The following is a 22,176-nucleotide window of genomic DNA, read 5'->3' as shown; positions in this document are numbered from 1 at the left end:
CAAAGGCTGCAACTACTTTAGCATCAGACCCCCTAATTAGTAAATAATGGATTAATTAAACAATTAGAACACCTTGAAAAGAAGAATGAATGTTAAAAAGAAAAAAAATACATTATTCCTATATAACTGCTTGGTACATTTTAATATATATATATATATATTTATTTTTTTAGCAAACTTAGTTTTCTAATTAATATATTGTTCCCTAAACGCAGAACTTGGGAAATATCAGTTCAGTTCACTTAATTAGCCTAGGAGTTCAATTAAAAACAGAAGCTGGTTGGAACAAAAACCTGCAGCGACAGGGGGTCCCCAGGACCGACATTGAGAACCCCTGGTCTAGAGCCACAATAGCTGAATGGAAAAATGCCAAACTCAAAACATAACCCTGTTATGAGATGATGATGTGCTGATTAGTTTTTGAGCCAAATCGTGCAACAGAAACAGGCACTCTAGAGGAACCCTCAAATACCATAATTCTGCAATTAATTATGAATTCTTCTCATTAATTTCTATCAAAATGACCAATTTTATGATCAGAAAGCTCACCATCATAATGGTAAATAATTAGTGAAATGTTATAAAATAGTTTGGATAACTTAGTTCCTAGGGTACAAAGCCTACTGATGCTCATGTCTGAACTTTTTTCCCGTAGAAGCTAAAGAGCTTTAGGTTGAGAACCAAAACACTAATGGACTTTTACTGCTACAATATTTGAAAATATCCTGACCAGATGCATCATGGTGTAGTTTGGTAACCACATTTGCCAGGATCTCAAGCTTCTCTACAGACTGTCCATATAGCTTCTAAAATCATTGGGGCTGACCTTCCCCAGCTTCATACCATCTGCTCAACCAGATATCGGACGAGTGCTGAATCCATCATCTCTGATCTCAGCCATTCAGCCCCTTCTATTATCTCTAGTGGCTTCTGGAGAGTTCAGCTGGAGTTAAGATAAGATTACTGAACTCCCAATAATCTGATCTACCTGCCCTTCACGGTGCACTGTACCCACCTGTTAGTTTATGTGTAACTAGCAAAATACCCGAATGTTGCTGTCATATATATATTGTGATGGATGGCCGGCCGTTTATCCCGGCCAATACCCCCAAGCCGCCAGGTGGAGCCCTCCTTGCAGTATGGAGGTCCCCAGAAGACCAGCAAGGCATCATGGACAATGTAGTTTTTATGCGTAGCCCTGCTGGATGCCATGGGGGCCACTAGGGGACGCTGCAGGGAGGAATAATGGCTATTTTCCCTACGCCCTGGAAGCACACGTGGACAAGAGGAATGACGTGCTTCTGGGGTGAAGAAAAGAATGTACCTGACCCGGAAGTGGTTGAGAGTCACATGGACTGGGGATTAGGAACACTTCCGGGTCAGGAGATATAAAAGGACTATGGGAGTTCCCAGATGGCGAGCTGAGCTGGGTGGAAGGGTGGCAACATGTCTGGGAGTGGAGGATTGTTTATTGTTTGTGATTAGTGATTATTGTATGAGTATTGTGGAGGAGAGGGTGCTTTGTGCACTGTGGTGATTGAATAAAGTCAAAGTTTGGACTTTTACCTGGTGTCTGGAGTCATGGACAGGGGTTCAAGGGAGCGATAGCGCCCCCTATCTGTCACAATATACACACACACACACATATAAACATATAAACATACATACATATACATATATACATATCTACATAAACATACATATACACATCTACATATATATACATATATTTACACATATCAACATATATATATATATATATATATATACACATACATACATACATACACACACACACATATATATATATATATATATATACACACACATACACATACATATAAATATATATATATTGTCAGGGATGCCAGGGGCAACGACCCGGCGGGGACGCCGTGAGGGACCGGATTTGGGTCTAAGCCCACCCTGGATCACGTGGGGGCCACCTTCATGGTTGCTTCGGGGGCCATGGGTTGAGGGCATGGAAGCCTCACCCTGTAGGGGCCCGTGGTCACCGCCAGGAGGCACCCCAATGCTTTGGGGACCTGTTACCTCAGCACTTCCGCCACACCAGGAAGTGCTGGGGGGAAGAATTAAAAGGGCGCCCGGAGAGCTGCCGGGAGAATAGCCGACACTTCCGCCACGCCTGGGGCGTGGCCAATGAAGGAGTGTCGGGAATCACCTGGAGCTCATCCGGGAGAATATAAAAGGGGCCGTCTCCCTTCATTCAGGGCTAGAGTCGGGTGGAAGAAGGACGAGACAAGAGAGGAGAGTGGAGGCGACCCGAGAAGGCATTTTTGGCCAGGACTGTGTGTGTTGGGGTTTGTGCACTTTATTGAACTGGGTCTGAGTGACCAAATAATTGTTTAAATAAACGTGTGGTGGCATTTAACAACATGTCCGCCTGTCTGTGTCCGGGTCGGCTCCACAATATACACATACATACATACACACAGACACATATATATACATATATATACTGGGACGCCCAGGAGGACGTGAGGAGGGCTTGTGCCTCCTCCAGACCGCGAGGGGGCATCCATCCTGGTTCTGTTGGGGGCCATGGGTCGAGGGCATGGAAGCCCTACCCTGTAGGGGCCCGTGGTCACCCGATGCCGGTTTATCCCGTGTGGTGTGAGCCCGGCCGGGACGCCTTGAAGGACCAGAGGAGGGCGTGTGCCTCCTCCAGACCGAGTGGGGATGTCCATCCTGGTTATGCAGGGGGCCTTGGGTAGGGGGCTTTGAAGCCCAGCCCTGTAGGGACCCGTGGCCACCACCAGGCGGCGCCCCAGTGCCTAATTGTCCCTGGAGCCCAGCACTTCCGCCACACCAGGAAGTGCTGGGGGGGAGACTTTATGTGGCTCCGGAGAGCTGCCAGGAGGACAGCCGACACTTCCGCCACGCTGGGGCGTGGCTAAGGAGCGGATACCGGAAACACCTGGGGCTCATCCGGGAGCATTATATAAGGGGCCGTCTCCCTTCAGTCAGTGGTGGATGTCGGGAGGAAGCAGAAAGAGCTGGAGAGAGAGGACGGGAGGCGGCCAGGAAGGCACAGAGACTGTGGGCCTGGACATAGGGGAAATCGGTGCAAGAAGGCACTGGGGGTGCACGTGAGCATAAACATTGTATATATTGTAAATAAATGGTGTGTTGGGTGCAAAATATGTTGTCCGTCTGTGTGTGTCCGGGCCAGCGTTCACAATACAGATCTACATATATATACATATATACACACATATATATATATATACATATCTATATATATATACACACAGACACATATATATACACATATATATATACATATCCACATATATACACATATATATATATACACATACATACATACATACATACATATCCATCCATCCATTTTCTAACCCGCTGAATCCAAATACAGAGTCACGGGGGTCTGCTGGAGCCAATCCCAGCCAACACAGGGCACAAGGCAGGAACCAATCCTGGGCAGGGTGCCAACCCACCGCAGGACACACACAAACACACCCACACACCAAGCACACACTAGGCCAATTTAGAATCGCCAATCCACCTAACCTGCATGTCTTTGGATTGTGGGAGGAAACCGGAGTGCCCGGAGGAAACCCACGCAGACACGGGGAGAACATGCAAACTCCACGCAGGGAGGACCCGGGAAGCGAACCCGGGTCTCCTAACTGCGAGGCAGCAGCGCTACCACTGCCACCGTGCCGCTTTACATACATATATATATATATATATATATATATATATATATATATATATATATATATATATATATATATATATATATATATATATATATATATATATATATATATATATATATATATATATATATATATATATATATATATACAAAAATCCTAGCCAGAGTGACGAAGCACTGCTTTTAAATTTTTATTAAGAAGAAAAGAAAAACTTTTTAAACTGAGGGAAAATATACCAATAACTATTTGTTAAGGATACCACGTTGTCAGTTCAGCACTCCGGTTGTAATATGACCAAGCTGTGCACTGAGATTACTTTTAAGAATGAAACGTATAGTTGTCCATGAGAAAAGCAATGTTGCCTCAAATCAATGGCAACTTTTTGTAGGGTCTGTCCCTGAGACTTATTAATTGTCATCGCGAAGCAGAGTGTTACTGGAAATTTGAGGCATTTGAATTGAAATGGGAGATCAGAGGGTATAACGGTGATGCCAGGAATACATTCAGAGTGTGGCGCTCTGCCCTTTTTTTGTGTAGCTGCCTTCACACAGCTTCTCTGCCGCTTTATAAATGAACGTCGTTTCTCCTTGCTTCGCGGTTCTGTACTGTTTTATTGTTCATTTATTACAATTGTTATAGTGATTGTGTAGCTATTTGAGACTTACTTTACTGTTCAGGTACCCATTTCCTTTATTTAATCCGCGACTTGTACGCTATTTTTTGTTCGTTTATTCCGATTATAGATATTTATTGATTCCCTTCTTTAGCTGACTGCCTGCTCATATAAAGCGCTCCGCTGGTTTTTTGTGAAGCAGCCTTTACACAGCTTCTCTGCTGTCTTATAAACGAACGACATATAAGGCCATCCTTTTTCCTTGCTTTGCCAAGGAAGCTGCCTTTTTATTTAATCCACGGGTTCTCCTCTGTTTTATTGTTCGTTTATTACGATTGTTATAGTTCTCTTTATATACCACTTTGTCAGTTCAGCAGTCCGGTTGTAATATGACGAAGCTGCATGAGCTCACTCTTGAGAATGCAAGTATAGTTGTTCAGCAGAAAAGCAATCTTGCCTGAAATCAATGGCAACCTTTTGTAGGGTCGGTCCCTGAGACTTATTACTTGTCATCGAGAAGCACAGCCTTACTGGAAATTGGAGGCATTTGAATTGAAATGGGAAATCAGAGGGTATAACGGGGATGCGAGGAATACATTGAGTGTGGAGAAACTCTAGAGACAGCGTGTGTATTAACTTGTGGATTTTTCTGTGAGTATTTAGTGGCAGCGTGACGAAGTTGCTTCCGCAAGACCGCTTGTCAATGGTGTAATGCTTTTTTTGAACAGGTTTAATGCATGGAAGTGATCACTCGTACTGCGTTCAGTCAGTTCATGTGAGCTGCTCTCTTGTGTGATGTTGCGATGTCTACGGCTTAATTTAATGTTAGCTTAGACCCGACACTTAAAAGTTTCTCGCTACAACAATTTTAACTTTGTTACAAAGTGATCCAAAGTCTCGTTTATACCTCGTGTCTTCTCATTAAACTTGTATCTCGCGAATAAAGTATTCGACGAAGGCATGACAAACGGCAGCAGTAGCATGTCTATAAACTTAAATTAAACTTACGGTTTACACTGTGCTTTGTTTCTGCAGTTGCAGCACTTCTGAATAAATTTGTATGTGTTTTTCTTCAGCACTCTTTGGAGCTCTTCCTTGTTTTCTATGTACTGTGTTCACAGTCAGTTCACGTGATTACGTGGGAGGCGTAATGATGTGAAACGCAACTCCGCCCTCCACGGCCATCGAGCTGAAGTCCATTACAGTATATGGAGAAAAATAGCTTCCAGTTATGACCATTACGCGTAGAATTTCAAAATGAAACCTGCCCAACTTTTATAAGTAAGCTGTAAGGAATGAGCCTGCCAAATTTCAGCCTTCTACCTACACGGGAAGTTGGAGAATTAGTGATGAGTGAGTCAGTCAGTCAGTGAGGGCTTTGCCTTTTATTAGTATAGATCGTATTGTACTGTATGTTACTTTTTCCACTCTTATTTGTTTATATTTATTTATGCTCTTTATTTACATTTATTTATCATCTGCAATTCTTATTTATTGATACTTTACCAAAACTGTGGCACAAGAATTTCACGATGCTGTCACAGTGTATGCAACTAATCATGTGACCCCATGAGAACCGTATGCTTCACGTCCTCAGGGTATGGATGCAAGGTCTCGGATAAAATGTTATCAGGTCTTGGTGATTTGTTAGGCTTCAGGCTTACAGGATCTTGGCTTACATTGGCCATTTTCTCTTTTATCTCTGGCTGACGGTTTTTAAGACTTGTCATAGGAATATCCAAGATTATTATTAATAATTATTTTATCTGCTTTCATTACAGTTTGCTTCTTCCAAGCCAACTTTCCTCGTTGTTTTTTGGCGACTGTGTAGCTACATTAATTTTTTGTGATTTTTAAGCACAGGCTTGTCTCATGTTTCCCTCTCATTGTTGTAACCGTCGGTACTTCTCCCAGCGGATCATGCGAATCATGTGGCCCCCATCTTTGGTTTTTTTAGTTGATTACCCACCCAATCCAAATGTACATATCATTTACAAAGAAGAAGATGATGACATTGATTAGCGATTCTGTTCATTATCCAACAAATTGTCAGGAATGCGTAATTGATTAACTTTTTGTGTTTCCTTTGCTTACAATGTGTTATTCGTATTATTATTTCCATTTTTTAAATATTTATCATCATTATTACGGTGACATCATTGTTGGGAATGGATTAGTGTTTAATTGGTGGTATTTCCTTTCTGCTTGAATGTGATATTCGTTTTTCTTTCTTGTTGTTTTCCATTTTTCATCATTCTTTGCATTTTTCAATAGACACCTCCATTTTGCAGCCCCGAATGTTGCGCATTTCCAAAATCACGTGCACCTGTAAGAGTTTTTTTTAGAGTTTTACTCTCAAAGAAGTAAAGCATCTTTACCTTGGTTTATCAAAGGAATAACTCCATGAATGACTAGCAATTGAACACCAACTGCGGAAAACAATCAGTTAAGGAGTGAATTTCTGGTTTTGACTCATTTTTCATTGGGTGGCTTCTATTTTTGTTTTATTCCAGTAATGTATAGCAAATCCTGTGTGCCGACTCTATTCTTTTGCCAATTTATAAATGAAATCTTCAGCAATCTCTACTGCTTACAAAAGGTGTTCCTTAGGACATCCAGCTAATCTGGTCAAGTATGCTACAAATATCCAGTGTGAACCTTATAGTCTTCCTCCCTTTCTAAATTCATCCTTTACACTTCAGGATTTGCCCAGAGCATCTGTCTACTGCATATTAAGTATTATAGATAGATAATAGATAGACAGATAAGCTATTGATCCTGGGTGAAATTTAAGAAGATTAAGAACCTACTAAATGACAGGACCAGTCAGTCTGTTTGACTGCGTCCAGAAGAGAGCACAAGGTTGTTCTGCTTATAGCACTACCCCATACCCACTATGGTGACGAAATAACCGGAGCAACAACATAGATCAGGGACATCACAAATAAGTTTATACTCTGTGTACAGTATATTAAGGAATCAGCATTCAAATGCATAAACAAACTCAGACCCAAGATAAAAGTCAAAAGAGATGAATGCAGTAGTCAGCTGAGGAGCTCTCAGTTCTTCCCAGATGCTGTAGGAGTGTGCAGACGTTTGAGGTGAATGGTAATGGAGGGCAGCAATTCAGAAGTCCCAGGGTTGAGGAGATCAGCTGCTCGGGAACTTAGTTTTGTATCGGTGCATAGATTTTTACTTTGGTATCTATAATCAGGTTTCCAACCTCAGTACCCATAGCAAAACAGTTCTAAAGCAAATTACAGATAATTCCAAACCACCGTGTTTTACTGTAGCCTTCATAGTGCGGTGCTCAATTGCTTGCATCTCTGGCACACAGTGCTTTCCTTTTGAAAGCTTTGTCTCCCGTGTCAAAGTGTTCAAGTGTGAAGGGTTATTAAATCAATAAGGGGGTCCCACATGAAGCCCTGACTGTATCCAAGTGTACAGTTTTGACTTGGTACCATCCCATTTTAAAATTTGGGTTTTTTGTTACTTTTCTACTTTGCTGCACAACCCTACAGACACTGCAGTGTGTCAGGTTCACCTATTGTGGGGTCTCAAAATGCCAGTGCAGTAACACTTTTTGTAACTTTAAGATAATATTGTTTTAATACAATTAAGCAATCTGGTTAAGTTTGCAGATGATACCAGGCTAGGTGGATTGGCAGATAATTTTGAATTTGTCATCACAGAGGGACTAGACAGCAAACAGGCTTGGGCAGATTTGTGGCAAAATGAAGTTTAATGTCAGTAAATGTAAAATATTACATGTAAGAAGTAACAATGTAAGGTTTGAGTACACGGTGGGAGGTCAGAAAATTTAAAGTATGACTTATGAGAAGGATTTAAGAGTTGGAATAGACTCAACACTATCAACTGCTAGAGGTTACGTAGCACCCATATGCTGAAGCTTTATAATGCACTGGTGAGGACTCACCACTTTTGGTCTCCAGGCATCAAAAATGACATAGCAGCAGTTGAACAAGTTTCAGAGAAGAGCAACTAAGCTGATTCCAGAAGAACAAGTTTCAGAGAAGAGCAACTAAGCTGATTCCAGAAATACTACTACTTCTTTTGGTTGCTCCCATTAGGGGTCGCCACAGCAGATCATCTTCTTCCATATCTTCCTGCCCTCTACACTTGATCCTACCCATCACCTTCATGTCCTCTCTCACCACATCCATAAACCTCCACTTAGGCCTTCCTCTTTTCTTCTTACCTGGCAGCTCTATCCTTATCATCCTTCTCCCAATATACCCAGCATCTCTCCTCTGCACATGTCCAAACCAACACAATCTCACTTCTCTGGCTTTGTCTCCAAACCGTCCAACCTCAGATGACCCTCTAATATCCTCATTTCTACAGTAATCCTATCCATCCTCGTCGCACCCAATGCAAATCTTAGCATCTTTAACTCTGCCACCTCCAGCTCTGTCTCCTGCTTTCTGGTCAGTATCATCGCCTCCCACCCATATAACATAGCTGGTCCTATAGACCTTCCCTTTCAGTCTTGCCGATACCCATCTGTCACAAATCACTCCGGACACTCTTCTCCACTCACTCCACCCTGCCTGCACTCTATTCTTCACCTCTCTTCCACAATCCCCATTCCTCTGTACTGTTGATCCCAAGTATTTAAACTCATCCACCTTCGCCAACTCTACTCCCTCATCTTCACCATTCCACTGACCTCCCTCTCATTCACACACATGTATTCTGTCTTATTCCTACTGACCTTCATTCCTCTCCTCTCTAGAGCATATCTCCACCTCCAAGGTCTCCTCAACCTGCTCCCTACTATCACTACAGATCACAATGTCATCAGCAAACATCATAGTCCATGGGGACTCCTGCCTAATCTCATCTGTCAACCTGTCCATCACCATTGCAAATTAGAAAGGGCTCAGAGCCGATCCCTGATGTAATTCCACCACCACCTTGAATGCATCCTGCACTTCTACTGCAGACCTCACCATGGTTACACTTCCCTCGTACATATCCTGTACATCTCTTATGTACTTCTCTTCCACTCCTGACTTCCTCATACAATTGACTGATTCCAGGGCTACAGTGGAAGAATTATGAGGAAAAATTAAAAGAGCTGAGTCTTTTTAGTTTTAGCAAAAGAAGATGAAGAGGAAGCATGATTGAAGTGTTCAAAATTATGAAGGGAATTAGTCCAGTGTAGTGCTGGGCGATATGGAAAAATCATATATCACGATATGGATTATTTTATATCACAATAACGATATATATCACGATATACCACCCACAATAAAGTACGCTTCCAGTTATTCTCTGAAAAGTTTGACAAAAATATCATTGCATACTTTTTTGCAACTTTATTTTGAAGTGACATTTAACTGAACTGTCACAAAATCACAAGATAGAGTTTCTTTGCTAAAAGTTCATTTTATTCTTGATTATCACTTATATAAAGGGTAGAGTATGCATTGCATAGCTTACAAGACATTATCATTCATTTGTCAGGCTATTTAATGCAATATTTTCTTTAGTAATTGATAAAATTAGGTTAGAAACGATAGAAACGATAGAAGAGAAATAGGACTATAGACACTTTTCTATCGTCCCCAATGTATATATATCGTCATATCGCCAAGCACCAGTCCAGTGGATTAAATGAATTTAACAAGAATACAGGGACAGAGCAGAGTTGGAAACTTGTTAAGAGCAGATTTCACTTCCAGAGCCATACCTCCCACTGAAGTTTATAGATGGCAGCCCCATTAAGTTGCAGCAGTGTCTTCGACTCCCACAGGGTTTCATGGGAGTTGGAGTTTGGTGCTGCCTGGTTCTGTGGGCGCCGCCAGGGGGTGCTGCAGGTATTGTTGAGTCTTGTGTGGCAGCACTTCCATCACACCCAGAAGTGCTGCCCAGAAGAAGTTTGTTGGATACCTGGAGCACTTCCAGGCGACTGTAAAGGAGGCCAACCACCACTACTCCATGAGTTGGGAGGAGTGGAGGTGAAGAGAACGATAAAGAGGAAATGAATGGATGTGGTTGTGATTTGACTGTGCTGTGCAGGTGGGAAACGGGTAGGGGAAATAAATGGAGTGTGCTGAATTTGTGTCCTGCATTTGTCAGTGTCGGGGTTTGGGTTGCAGGGAGCTCCCTGCAGGCCACACAGGTCAGGATAAGAGAAACTGCACTGAAAACCAAATCATATAAAAGATCAAACTTGACAGTCCAAAGAAATATGGACACTGTTAGCTTCCTAGAAAATCTAGAGTGCAAAGTTTTTTTTTCCTTTTTAATTACGTTTGTCCCTAAATGCTCAAAAAAATCCAGTCATGCTGAGCTTCATGGTTTTAAGGACAGTATGTAGGCGGAATTACTGCTGCAAAAATAAATAAAGAAATAAATGAATAGCTTGTTTTAAGTGAGAGATTTATGAAGTGTGGTGAGGTGGACCTACTGTGTAAATGACAAGTTTGTATAACACACTGGCCCGTCCTGACATTTTTAAAGATAAAAATTTGCAAGAAACATTTATTTTTGTCTTGTCTTTTTTTTAATGGGCCTCGTCCCACTTTTTTGGCTTTGTGTTGTAAGACCCGACGTCGACCTTTTAGTGTAATGGCTGATTTGGTGTGTTTTATTTCATGGAGGGAGACCTTCTGTATCTGCTGCTTTTCTTTAGAGACCACTTTCTGTTCTTTAATGAGGCAACTTGCTCCCACTCACTGTCTACAATGTTTGATGGATGTGAACAAAAAAATCAACATTCTTTGAGGACTGAAGTGCATCGCCACATTTGAATCTGTAACCTTTTCTGTCTGATTTATTTGTAAATGTTGTATTTGTGTGTGTTGGGGGTTGGGGGATTGCTGAAAGCATTCAAAAAATTTGAAATTCTTCGACATTCTTCTTCTTTAACTTCAGGGTTTCATTTAAATTGTCAAGTATTCAAGTTTCTTTGTTTTATACAAAAAATGCACAAGATGAGAAATCTACAAGGCCTTCAGAATTTTTTATTTTTGCAGCCTTGTGCTAAAATCATTCAAATTCATTGTATAATTCATCAAGCAACACAAAATAGCCCAGAATGTAGTAGTGAAACAGGACAAGCTTTAAAAATCAAAGGATTAGGTTTAGGATTTTGGCACCTCTTGATACAAACATTAATCACCATGCCATTGTTCTGCCTACAGACTAAACATAACATTATTTCTCAAACATATTTAATCCTATACTGGGAGCACTGGGCACAAAGCAGGAAACAGCCCTGAGAAGGCCCCACTCATACACGTAGAGAGCCAATGTAATTTACCCATCTTGGAGATAACACAGGATATCCTTCTCAAACTCAGTAAATGCACATCAGGATCACTGGTGGCTGGAGCTGATCATAAAAACCCTGATGGCAAGGCAGGAAGCATCCGTGGATGGGACGGCAGGTCCCATTCATATACACAAATCAAAAACAACCTTGTTTGAGAAGATTACTTGGGATAAATCCAGCACAGACACTGGAAAAACATGCAGGCTCCACAAGGACAATGACCTGACACATGCTAGATCTCTGAAGCAGTCACACTACGTGCTGTCCCACCATGCTAAATAATAATAAACATGTAGTCCCTAAAATAACGTAAAAACATAAAGTACCCTGCACTTCTTCTTCTCCATTTTAAGTCAAGCCATCATTAAATCCGCCTTGCATGTCCCAAACATATGGAACAATAGTTGAGCACCCAGAGGAAGCAGAAAATCTTCTTAAAATTACAAAAGCATTAATAATTTCAGCATTTTGGTTTTATTAGCAATCTACTTGAATCATTTTTTTATTCCTAATTTTTGATCTTGACCTTTGCTTTGGATTGTAGCCTTTTTTTTTTGTGTTTCAAAAGCACTGCATGAAGTAAAGTTGGATTGTCAGATTTAAAGCTTTGGTGATTTGAAATTATCCCAGCCAAACTCAGCCCCTGGGGGAGTTATTAGCTCGTGAACATATGGAAAGAAATGTTTGTCCTTGTGAATCTTTGTGGCATTTTTATTCCTGCTTTTTTCCAAAAAGTCATTATTCTTCTTTTAAGATATTTTATTCCCAGAAGGCTGATATATTTGTCACACTGCTCCCATGCTGTTGTGATGCACACATTATTGCTCTGGCAGATGCTGTAAGAACAAGAAGAAAAAGTCTGAAGCACCAGCTGCACAAATCTTACCAAGGAAAAGCAACCTACTCCTTTATTGAACTTACTTAATCCAGCTTTAGGATTTCAAGGAGCTGGAGCCTGTTCTAGCAACATCAGGGATAAAGCATACATGGAGGAAATGTAGGCCCAATTTACATAGCATGTGCATATTTGGAATGGGAAGGAAAAACAACACTTATATGTGGATATAATGTGAAAAGTTCATGCAGACGGAAACCAAGTTGGGATCAAAAACCCTGGGGCAGTGGGGCAGCAAAACTAGCTTTGTGCTCCCTTGCAGCCCCAGATAATGTCCATTAAAAATTAAAAATGGACCTGTACTCTGTAAGTATGTGTGTATGTAGGTATGTGTAACTACCCAAATAAAACATTGTGATCAGATCTATGCATGTAAGTAAGTAAACCAGCCGCTGTAGGTAACATCTGAGGCTTCACTTCAGGCTCTGACGCTCATGGTCAATTGCCATAGGGGGTAGCAAAAGTGCGTGTCATGTACTCTTTGTATTGTTTGGCATGTACTATATATAAATATAGATATATGTATGTGTAGGGGAGGCACGGTAGCGCTGCTGCCTCGCAGTTAGGAGACCCGGGTTCACTTCCTGGGTCCTCTCTGTATGGAGTTTACATGTTCTCCCCATGTCTGCAAACGATAAGAGGGGTGCATGTAATATTATCTTGATTTTCAGAAGGCTTTGATAAAGAACTGAACATGAAAGGTTACAGATCAGACTAAAATTGGTGGAATTCAGCATGCAGTGTGTAGGTGGGTAGTTAACTGGCTGAAACACAGGAAACAAAGGGTCATGGTAAGAGGAACATATTCACAATTAGGTGATGGTAAAGATGGTGTCCTCAGAGGTCTGGTGCTGAGTCAGCTGCTATTTTTAATATTTATAAAATATATTGATTAAAATATTTTTTATATTTTTAAATGATTTGGATAGTGGGCAGCACGGTGGCGAGTGGGTAGCGCTGCAGCCTCTCAGTAAGGAGACCTGGGTTCGCTTCCCGGGTCCTCCCTGTGTGGAGTTTGCATGTTCTCCCCGTGTCTCCTCCAGGTGCTCTGGTTTCCTCCCACAGTCCAAAGACATGCAGGTTAGGTGTATCCAAAATTGTCCCTAGTGTGTGTGCTCAGTGTGTGTGTGTGTGTGTGTGCCCTGTGGTGGGCTGGTGCCCTGCCCGGGGTTTGTTTCCTGCCTTGCGCCATGTGTTGGCTGGGATAGGCTCCAGCAGACCCCGTGACCCTGTAATTAGGATATGGCGGGTTGGATAAGGGATGGATGTATGTGTGTATAATATTCCCTGGCAAAATGGTTCAATTGCTAGCACTGATGTGCTCAAAACAGAGTCCAAAACAGAACTGACTAGGTTAGTCAAATATGACAGCTTTAAAAGCCAGAAAAGGAAGTGAAGTCACTGAGGGCAGAAACGAAAGGGTCCTCTTCCTTAGGTTCAGACCTGGATGTGAAGTCATCAAAATGGCCAGAACAGGAAGTCACTTCGGTCATGGGTTCTTCACGGAAGTGACGTCACTAGGGTCAGGTGGAATTTCCTGTGAATGGTCTGCAGGAAAGTGAGAAAAAGATCAGTGCATTCCACCACCCTGGTCTGGCATGGAATTACTCTCCTTTAGACCCTTTAGCTTCCTCCTATGTGCACGTGTGATAATATATTTATATTTGTAGCTGGAATTCCACAAAGGGATCCATGAATCACGTATCTTAAAATAGTTTTTTATATTCCTAAGCGTTCGATCCCTGCCAGGAATCATATATATTGTGAAGCTACCAGGGCGCGTACAACTGCCCTAACCGGGACACACACAGGCAGGACACAGGTTCAACACAGTACCTGGGTTTATTTACAGTTTTTAAAGTGCAGAAAACACTAACACCACAACACACTAATACACAGTCCCTTTTTGCCACCGTCCATCCACCTCAACTCCTCCTCAGGCTTTGTCTTCTTCCTCCCAACTCTGGCCATTGACTGGAGTGAGGCGGCTCCTCTTATTCAGGTCCCGGAGTGTTCCAGGAGGCTCATCAGTATTGCCTGGAATCACCCCAGGTGTGCTGGAGATCCTCTATAGGGCACTGCAGCTCCCCTGGCAGCCCCACAGAACCCAACAGGGCTTCATCAAACTCCTGCTCTTGACATGCCCTGTAGGAATCAATGGTGCCACAGCCGCCCAGGGGTCTGCCCTCTAGTGTACCAGGGGAGGTATTACCTCACCAATGCCCTCTTCCCTGGTCCTTCCAACCAGTTGGCATCCTGTCCTGGTAGTGGCCATTGGCATCCATCACAATTTATATATATATATATACTAGCAAAATACCCGCTCTTCGCAGCGGAGAAGTAGTGTGTTAAAGAAGTAATGAAAAAGACAAGGAAAGATTTTGAAAATAATGTAACATGATTGTCAGTGTAATTGTTTTGTCACTGTTATGAGTGTTGCTGTCATATATATATATATATATATATATATATATATATATATACACACACACACACACAAACATATATATACATATACACATATACATATACTGTATACATATTCATACATATCTACATATATACACATACACATACACATATGCATATATATATATATATATATATATATATATACACACACACATACATCCACATATACTTAATTTATTTATCCATTCCTAAATAATTAAATGGGCAGGCTATTTCATATCAGTGCAATACGCTGCTTGTTAAAATGGATGACTCCTGCTCTTACGTGCACTTAGTGCTGCGTGGGTATTATGAACTATCGTATCTGTTCTAGTTCCATTTAAATTTTAAATACAAGTAATTTTTATTTAGTCGACAGAAATATGTTTGGTAGGAATGTAAGTTAAATTTAGTCATCATTGCATACATTTTTCTTCACCATAGAAACTTAAAGACTAAATTCAACTTACATTCCTACCAAAGATATTTCAGTCAACTAAATAGAACCTACTTATATCCAAATAGCATTTAAAAATATATTTTTTTTCGAATCTGATCGCGCATTTTAGATCGACTTGACGTGCACTACATTGAGCCCGCGTGCTATTGTGCTCTGGCCTGTATGCCTCAATAAGTCATCGTCGCTTTGCTCTTACTTTTTTACCGTTCATTTAATCATGGCTAGTCGCGAAAAAATTAGAAAATGGAAGGAGGATTACACTGAGTATGGCTTTACCAAAACTATTATTGATGGCGAATAAAGTATCCATTATTCATAAAGCTTCAATTGGTGATCTGTTTTTCTGCATTAACCTCATATTTTTTCATACTTCTTCTCAAACCAAGTGGATGCGAAATCGGGATCGTCCGTCACAGGGGGTGTGAGGGTAAAATGAATCGAGAAGCTCTGATATGTATGTATGTATGTATGTATGTATGTATGTATGTATGTATGTATATATATGTTGTGGAGCCGACCCGGACACAGACAGGCAGACATGTTGTTTGTCACCACCACACGTATTTTATTTACAATATTTACAAAAGATTACGTCACTCAGACTTAGTCCAATCAGTGCACAAACCCCAACACACACAATCCTGGCCACAAATGCCTTCTTCTCGGGCCGCCTCCACACCTCTCTCATGCCTTGTCCTTCTTCCACCTGACTCCAGCAGACGATCCCTTTTATTCTCTCCAGGATGAGCTCCAGGTGGCTCCCGGCATTCCCTCATTGGCCACGCCCCAGCATGGCAGAAGTGCCGGCTGTTCTCCCGGCAGCTCTCCGGGTGTCCTTCCTAATCTTCCTCCCAGCACTTCCTGGTGTGGCGGAAGTGCTGAGGGAACAGGTCCCCAAGGCATTGGGGCGCCTCCTGGCGGTGACCACGTGCCCCTGCAGGGTGGGGCTTCCATGCCCTTAACCCGTGGCCCCCAAAGCAACCAGGAAGGCGGCCCCTACGTGATCCAGGGTGGGTGCAGACCCACATCCGGTACCTCACGGCGTCCCGGCTGGGTTGTTGCCCCTGGCATCCCTGACAATGTGTATATACAGTAATCCCTCCTCGATCGTGGGTTTGCTTCCAGAACCCCCAGATAGGTGAAAATTCACAAGTAGAAACCATATGTTTGTATGGTTATTTTTATATATTTTAAGCCCTTATAAACTCTCCCACACTGTTAACATTATTAGAGCCCTCTAGACATGAAATAACACCCTTTAGTCAAAAGTTTAAACTGTGCTCCATGACAAGACAGAGATGACAGTTCTTTCTCACAATTAAAAGAATGCAAACATATCTTCTCTTCTAAGGAGCGCCGTCAGGAGCAGAGAATGTCAGAGAGAGAGCGCAAGAGAAAAGCAAACAATCAAAAAATCAATACGTGCTGTTGGGCTTTTAAGTATGTGCACTGCGATAAAGCAGCCACAACAGAAGGGAGCAATGTGAAGGTAGTCTTTCAGCATTTTTAGAGTAGCGTCCGTATCTTATAGGCAAACAGCCCCTCTGCTCACACCCCCTCCATCAGGAGCGAGAGTGAGAGACCGAGAAAAGCAAACAATGAAGCACCGCGAGGGAAGCACATCGCATATCACTAAGGAGTTTTATTTAATACTGTAATACATGCTCTGATTGGGTAGCTTCTAAGCCATCCGCCAATAGCGTCCCTTGTATGAAATTAACTGGGCAAACAAACTGAAGAAGCATGTACCATAAATTAAAAGACCCATTGTCCACAGAAATCCGCGAACCAGGGAAAAATCCGTGATATATATTTAGATATGCTTATATTTAAAATCCGCGATAGAGTAAAGCCGTGAAAGTCGAAGCGTGATATTGCGAGATATCACTGTATTGAAATAGTTTTACTGTCAAATAATGGAATGAGTACGCGGCACGTGTTTCGCCCTAATATATATAAGATAACTCCTGTAGCCACAATAAATACCTTTATTGAATAGACAAACCAGGAGTGAACAAGTTTCCTTCTACTGCAGCCACACCCGCGACACACATAAAAAACATCAATAATAACTCATAAACTTGCAATATTATTTAGGAAAATCGCAACATTTTACTTACCAAAAATTCGGATTATTTGTAAACAAAATCCATCCTCCTCTCTTTCCTCAAAAACAGTTCAATTACTCTGTCGTACGGATTATCCGTGCGCTTCAGTTCCATCAAAAAGTCCCTTTTTATCGGCATCGAAGCTAATGCTGAAAGTCGAACCTGCCCTGTCATATTTCTGGCATAAGTTTTAATTGGCTTTAGGGCTGAAAATGTTCGCTCGACAGAAGCAGTGTACACGGGAATGGTCACCGCCAAATATATGAATGTGAACAGCTGCCCCATGCTCTCATTTAGATTTTTCTGATGAAGGAAGTCAAGGAGATCAGTGGGAGATTTTCCTGCAAAATCATCTATGGCATACATTACAGTCAGTTCTGTTTTTAGCCGAGCCAGATGAAAAACCGGTCTGTGGCTCTTGTGTTAAACTGGAGAAGGCTGCATGCGGGAAATTTTTCTTGTATTCCCGAAACTTCTGGGGCTCGAGGAGCGTGACAAACATCAGGTTTTCGTGGTCTTGAAATCTGGTCTGTGTCTTGCAAATAATATTGTCCAGAATCCTGCCATGGAGTTGACCGTAGTGTGCGCGAGGATCTTGCGCTGAGCATTTATGTGCGTTAGTGGCTTCGTAGAGTTCCTCATATCGGCTTCTATCCAATCAATGGGTAGCTGAATACAATGACGTTGCCGTACGCCTACTAGAGGGCCCTACTGACACCAACTCAAAATCTGATTGTTTGAAGCAACAGGTTAATCAACATTTATTCTGTGTTAGAGTGCCTGCACAATGGATTGTGAAGGCCTCTCTGCCTGGCAACAAATGATGGCTGAAATGTGATTGATTAAATGCTTTATTACAAAAATACATGCCTGGAAGCAGCACAACCATCGGAAAAGCTATGAAAGGAAGCGGACAGACTATTTGGAATTATTTAATAAGTATTCATGGACAAAATATAATTAACATCAGTTTGTGATTCAGATATTTTTACTTATGAATATGCTAAGCACAGTCCTTGACCCGCGAATATTTACGTTATATAGGCAGGCACTCAATTACATGGGAGGCGTGATGATGCAAGACACAACTCCGCCTCCCATGGCCATCGAGCTGCAGTCTTTTACAGTACATGGACGAAAATAGGTTCCAGTTATGACCATTATGTGTAGAATTTCGAAATGAAACCTGCTTAACTTTTGTAAGTAAGCTGTAAGGAATGAGCCTGCCAAATTTCAGCCTTCTACCTACACGGGAAGTTGGAGAATTAGTGATGAGTGAGTGAGTCAGTCAGTCAGTCAGTGAGAGCTTTGCCTTTTAGTATATATATATATATATATATATATATATATATATATATATATATATATATATATATATATATATATATATATATATATATATTTATATATATATTGTGAAAGCTGGTCCGGACACACACAGACGGACATCTTAAGTTCATCCAACACACCGTTTATTTACAATATTTACAAGTTTGTAGTGCATCAACTCCAGTGCCTCTTGCACCGATTCCCCCAAAGTCCAGGGCTCACAGTCTCTGTGCCTTCTCTTCCTGGCCGCCTCCAATCCTCTCCCCAGCTCTGTCTCGCTACCTCCCGACATCCACCAATGACTGGAGGGAGGCGGCCCCTCTTATGGGAACCCGGATGGAACCCGCGGCAAGGCCATTCACTGTGTGCCCAGCTTCCAGTGTGTGTGCTTTATTTGCTTATCATGCGCTGCTGCGATAGGCCATTCACTGTGTGCCCAGCTTCGAGTGTGTGTGTGCACCAAGGTGCTGTGCTTTTGGGTGGGGCACGGTGTGATGTGCGTCGCGGCCCTGCGCATGCGCACTTCAGCAGAAGACACACACACGGACACCTTGACGCACAGGGCTTTTATTAAAGAGGATCTATATACATTGTGGTGGGCGACATCCCTTCTGTACTTGGTCTTGGGGAACAGCCATGGGCTGCACAATACCTCCCTTAGAATGCTTGGTGGCAGCCCCTGGGGATATCTGCAGGACTCCCTGGGAGATGGAGTTCTCCAAAGCCCGCTGGGATCCGGGTGGTCACCAGGGGACGCTGCAGGGTTCCATAGCCTTCTTCATCCACACTCAGGAGTGAAACCGGAAACGGGTGATCAAGCACCTGGTGCATTTCCGGGTGGACTATAAAAAGACCCAACAGCCACCATTCCAGGAGCCAGAGTCAGGAGGAGGGAGACAGCGTTTGCTGAAAGGAGTTTATTTGTGTTTGTGCTTAGGTTGGGACTGTGTTGTGCCTGAGGGACATGGGCCCCCAGGAGAAGAAAATACAAAGTTTATTTATGTAACAGGTGCCTCCAGTGTCAGTCTGTGCTGGGTCGGCGCTCATATAGCACCTTTATCACTATATATATATATATATATATATATATATATATATATATATATATATATATATATATATATATATATATATATATATATATTGTCACAAGAACGAGACATGGACAGATAAAGAGTTGGGGCAGCCACCCGTATATTGTGGTATCCTGGCTGCAAAAGGTCGTTTTATGAAAACAAACAGCACTGAAGTGCATTCAACCGAGTCCAGTACAAGACTGAGGAAACAAAGGAAAAGGGGCAGGTTTTAAAGGAGGAGACAGGAAGTGAGGTCATATGGATCTGGTACGTGGTCTTCCACCATTGGTTCAGTAGCCGGAGGTGACATCAGAGGGACTGGAGCTGGTGTGGCCGACTTTCATTGGCTCAGTCCCGGAAGTGATGTCAGGAGATCCAGGTGAAATCCCGCGGGGATGGTCTACAGGCAAGGGAGAAAAGAGTCAGTGCACTCTGCCACACCCGGCATGCCTCGAACTGCCTTCACTCAAGCCCTTTAGCTGCCTCCCATGCGCGCGTGTGACAAGGCCCCCTTAGCCCAGACCCGGCGGGTCGGGCGACCCTAACCGAGAGGTCGTGAACCCGAGAAAGGGCATCAGCGTTGGCGTGGAGAGCGCCCGGCGATGAACGGCGAAACTTGTACGGCTGCAGGTCAAGAAACCACCGGGTGACCCGCGGATTCGACTCCTTGTGGAGGGCCATCCACTGTAGAGGTGCATGGTCCGTGACAAGGGTGAATTCCGCCCAACAGGTAGTACCTCAGCTGAGTAATCGCCCATTTAATCGCCAGAGCCTCCCTCTCCACCGCAGCATACCTGGTCTCCGGTCCAACAGTTTCCGGCTCAGGAACATGATGGGGTGCTCCACACCATCGACGCTTTGGCTCAGCGGCGCCCAGGCCTGTGTCCGCGTCCGTCTGGAGGATGAAAGGCAAAGAAAAGTTAGGTGCCATCAAAATAGGTGGGGCGTAAGGGCCTGCTTTAAGTCACCAAATGCAGCGCCTGTTTTTCAGTCCATGCCACAATGTTCGGGGCCCTCTTCTTTGTTAAATCAGTCAAGGGCGCTCTCTCCGAAAACCGGGGTACAAACCGGCGGTAGTACCCGGCTAACCGAAAGGCTTGGACCTGCCGCTTGGTTCATGGACGGGCCATTTCAGAATGGCATCAATTTTGGAGCACTGTGGCCTTACGGTACCCGACCCACCAGGTAGCCTAAATATTTGGCCTCGCTTAATCCGAAGAAGCATTTCTTGGGATTAATCCGGAGCCCGGCCTCACCAAGTGTCCGTAATACCGCTTGGACATGCTGTAGGTGTTCCTTCCATGTGCTGGAATAGATGACCACGTCATCCAGGTAGGCAGCACTGTATGAGTTATGAGGCCGAAGCACTTTGTCCACCAGGCGCTGAAAGGTTGCTGGAGCCCGTGTAACCCAAATGGAAGGACACGATACTGCCAGTGTCCGCTAGGGGTACTAAGCGCGTTTTCCTTGAGGAGTCCGTTAAAGGAACCTGCCAGTACCCTTCGTCATGTCAAGTGTGGTCAGGTATTGAGCCTGTCCAAGCCTCTCGAGGAGGTCGCCCAGCGTGGCATTGGATAGGCATCAAATTGGGAGACTTGATTAAGCCGACGGAAGTCATTGCAGAACCTCCAACTCCCGTCAGGCTTACCGGCGAGCACAATGGGGCTGGACCAGGGACTATAACTTTCCTCAATCACACCTAGCTCCAGCATGCGCTTGATCTCAAGCTCCACTTCAGCCTTTTTTGCCTCGGGAAGACGATACGGGCGTTCTCGGACAACAACCCCGGGCTCTGTCACGATGTTGTGCTCAATCAGAGAGGTCCTTCCGGGTTCTCACTGACTACCTCCCGAGCGGTCCGGATAACTGTTTCCAGCTCCTGCCGCTGTCTGGGACTTAAGTCCGTGCGAAGTTAAGGTCGTGTGTGTGGCGAAGAGTGGCGGGGCTGGCGGAGGAGGGATCGGGGTCCCTGTCCTTCCACGGTTTCAGCAGGTTCACATGATAAACCGCTCCTTTGGCCGACGATTGGGTTGACTCACCAAATAGTCGACCAGTCCCTTCTTCTCCTTAACTTCGTACGGGCCCTGCCAGTGGGCAAGCAATTTAGAGTGGGAGGTAGGCACTAGCCTTCTTTCAAAATATCTAATATGCCCCGAGGTTGTCGCCCGTACAGTAGTTCAAAAGGGGAGAACCCGTGGAGGCTTGTGGGACTTCCGATAGGCAAAAGGACGAGG

The 22,176-nt window shown here is 43.3% G+C and overlaps 1 protein-coding gene across 1 annotated transcript in view; it reads left to right on the top strand.

Annotated features, from left to right (window-relative positions):
• The window catches only part of LOC120538740 (latent-transforming growth factor beta-binding protein 1-like), a 616,227-nt gene that overhangs the window by 171,791 nt on the left and 422,260 nt on the right, over positions 1–22,176 (top strand). The gene's annotated exons all lie outside the window — the stretch shown is intronic.

Source organism: Polypterus senegalus, chromosome 11 (assembly GCF_016835505.1).
Source record: "Polypterus senegalus isolate Bchr_013 chromosome 11, ASM1683550v1, whole genome shotgun sequence".
NCBI classification, from domain to species: domain Eukaryota; kingdom Metazoa; phylum Chordata; class Cladistia; order Polypteriformes; family Polypteridae; genus Polypterus; species Polypterus senegalus.
The sequence above is the reverse complement of the archived record's forward strand: the minus strand, read 5'-3'. Positions and strand labels throughout refer to the sequence as shown.